The following is a 3,613-nucleotide window of genomic DNA, read 5'->3' as shown; positions in this document are numbered from 1 at the left end:
ATCATAAAACATTTAGGCAGAGTCTGGAAAAAGCAACACGGCTGGAATATAAGCAATACAGTTTTAATTCTGACCAGTCACCTACAAACCCCTCGTCTTTCCACTGTTCTGATGGCATTATTAAAGGTCACGTTTGTGACGTTGCTTTTGGGGGGGGGGGGAGAAGAAAGAAAAAACAAACCATGACACAAAGATACAGACATTATGATACAATAGTACAAATGATAAATTATTTATACAGTAAATAATGTCAATAGTCAGCACAAATTCATATAAAGCAGCCGGCTCCCGGGATTATGAAACCAGTTTGGTGACGATTTCAGTTGTAACAGGAAAGGAAGCAAAGTCTTGTGAGATTCTGCTGTGAAAAATAAACCATCTATTTCTCCACGAGTTTGTGCAATATTAATACATACAGTACATGTTAGAAACTGTAACAGCAAAAGGGAAGATGGAGAACAAGAGTTGTCTTAGCTACAGGACTTCCAAAAGACTGTAAACACCACAACCCACCACCACGGTTTTCCTTCCCTGTCCCCTCCATGGAGTTTAGTTTCTCTAGAGTATAAAACTGAATAAATAACTGAGCTTATTTGGGGGGTTAAAGTTATGCCAAGGGTTTGGTTTTTGGTTTGGTTTTTTTTTTTTCCTTTTCTTTTCTTTTTTATAAAATATTTCACACTTTTCTCTTTGGTCAATTTGACCAGTAAGGCTATTTTGGGATACTACCATTTGAAAAATCAAAAGCACTTTTAGTATATTTTGTAAGTGAGAAAAAGAAGGGGGGAAAAGGGAAATGCGTTTGGAGGAACACACCAGAGCAGATGGGATGGGATACGCACACGTCCTCCATGCAAGAAGAAGTGGGAGGGTGAGGAAGGAGGAAGAATTATTCTGGAGAACAGTTAAGATTTTCCATTCTGGACACAACTGAAGCATCATCACCTGGCCAGGACATCCCCTGCAGCACCCCACTGCTGCACATGGGCACAGCTCCTGCCCAAACAGATCTACCAAACCTCTGGGACTCAGCTCCCGTCTCAAGCCTCACACCAGGCTGGGTGTCCTTGTCACGGTCAATCCTTCACCTCGAGCTCTACAGCACCACGGTCCAGGCTAATGACTCTTCAGAGTGCCCTGGCATGGTTTATTGTGCGATATATGTCTCTCTCTATATATATCATGTAAAACTAATCTAGCTCTTATTGTAAATCAACCCTTTGCCATTCCCCAGTTTCATTAAGCTAGGGCTCCCTACCACACCAACAGCATGTTTGTACCCATTCCTAGCAACGGAGCACAACTCAGAACTGCAGATGACTTCATCCCTATAAATACTTCCTACCAACCCCACCTTGCCTCCAGAAACAGTTACCTCGTGCTCAACAAGAGGATGGGGTTGAAGAGACAAAGCCCCATCTAACTGTTGCAAACGCATTCAGGTGACAAAGTGACACCAAGTGACCTCAGTTCCACTGTGGATGAAATTAAACTGGGAAAATGATGATGGAGAAATCTTGCCACCGATCAGTCGGGAAAGCGCTTTTCCCTCCCATCCACAAGAATCACACCCTTCCTGGTCTACACTTTTTAATAACTTCAACACCACAGAAAAGTAAAGTATTTTTCCTTCTTCTGAAAGGCAACGTGAATGGTGCTTTGTTTTAAAGACGTACTGGGTGTGGACAGCAATTCTCTTTCCTCCCATAAAAAACCAAGAGCAGATGAATATTCTGAATCCTACTTGCAAATTCCATAGTACTCAAGAGGATAGAACAATCTGCTTAGAAACATCCACACATTTAGCATTCCATACGCTAACAGAGCTACACTGACCTACACAGCTAAAAATCTGTGATTGTACCCTAGATTTGATAGTCTTTCAGCCTCCCCTACCCACCACAAGGTTTAACTCAGTCCCTTCCACATGAGGCAGTGCCTCTTCCCTGTGCTGAACACACCCCCTGGACTGGCACAGCACCACACAGCATCATTACACCACGACACACAACCCTGGCAATTTCTTTCTGCTTCTTTGTTTGGTTTTGTGGGGTTTTCTGTTTGTTCCCCTCCTTCTAATTAGGGAAAAGGCCACCGAGATGCATCAGTTCATTCACAGAGATGCCCTCACGGCAGCAGCAAGCACCGGGACATCCCTTTCCGCACGCTCTACAGATGTTGCTGTTGCTCCTGACAGCAGAGCTCAAGCGTTGCCGTCTCTGGGAACACCAGGTTTCCACCAGGAACACTGGCTGAAACCTGAGCGTGGTTTAGTGCCAAGGAGTCCAGACATGCAAGTTAAAATGTATAGTTCAGCCTTTACAATTAATAGCTGTCAATGGAACTGGTTATCAATATGGAGCGCACCTTCCATCAGGAAATATTAGTCAATAAAATTAAGGAGCCGTGTCTGTACATTAGGAGTTTTTAACATCTCAAGAAGTATTACAAGAAGAAAAAGAGCCTCTCTCTTCTGATCTTCATAAAGGCTCGAGGTCCGGTTTGGAGATGGGAAAACGGGAACAAACCAAGGGGAAAAGGCGACTTTAGTGTTTTTTCTTTTTAATGTAGTCGGAAATCGTGTTACGCTCAAATTCAATTCATCTAAAAATAATTAGTCACGAGAATTTGTTTCGGTTTGCATTACGAATACTTCATTTAAAGTAAATATTTTAGTGTTAATCTTCCCTTTTAAACTCTCTTTACAGAAACAAAGAGCTAAAACCATAAATAAGAGGGCATTAACCATAAAAATGACATTTGCCAATATCTTAATTTTTCCGCCAGACTTGATAAATCTATCAAAACCAGACAGTTAAATAAGAACCACATTATAAAAATTAGCAAAAAAAGGACTATTAGGTAACTCTGCAAACTCAAAATATGAAACTGTACTAAACAAAATATGTGCAAAAGTATACAAGAGTAACTGCATATAGCAAGGTTAAGCCTGAATTAGTTTTAAAGCTTGCCCCGGTGAAATTGGATTCCAAGTTGTCCCACTGTATTTCTTTTAGGGTTGTTTGTTGTTTTTTTTCCTCTTTCAACTCACATTGTAAGTCAAATAAAAACAAAATACACATGATAAACTTCCAAACGAAGCTGGTACTGGACAAGCACAGAGCAGGACACTCACTCAGCACGAGTGCAGCATGCCACTCACAGAGAGTTCCTCAGGAGTCCTTAGAGAGTAGTGTACAAATTCAACACTGCATACGACAGCACACGTTATACTCGACAACTTGAGAAGGTTCTTGGGGGGTTTTGTCTGGATTTGCCTTGTGGGTTTTGTTTCCTTTTGAGACAAGCTTGCTTTCTCAGTCAAGCCTCTGAAACGAAAGCAGTGCCATTTTGCGTTGCAATGTTTAATGCATAAAAACCAGCCACCTGGGCCCTCCGAAATCGTTCTCTTCTAAGAGTAAGGACTATGGGTGAACCAACAGTCTAGAACTGTGTGTAGTTATGTGCAAAACATTCACTAGCACTCTGAATCTCAGGTCTATCATATGGGCATAGGAAGTGACAGATGCAGGTAAATAGTAATTTCAGGATCCAGCACATCATCTGACATCTACAAAATAGCCAACGGAGTTTTAAAATGGCAGGTTCTCCC

This window comes from Nestor notabilis, unplaced genomic scaffold (assembly GCF_000696875.1).
Source record: "Nestor notabilis isolate BGI_N333 unplaced genomic scaffold, ASM69687v1 scaffold14740, whole genome shotgun sequence".
Lineage (NCBI taxonomy): Eukaryota > Metazoa > Chordata > Aves > Psittaciformes > Psittacidae > Nestor > Nestor notabilis.
This window is presented reverse-complemented; position numbering follows the sequence as displayed.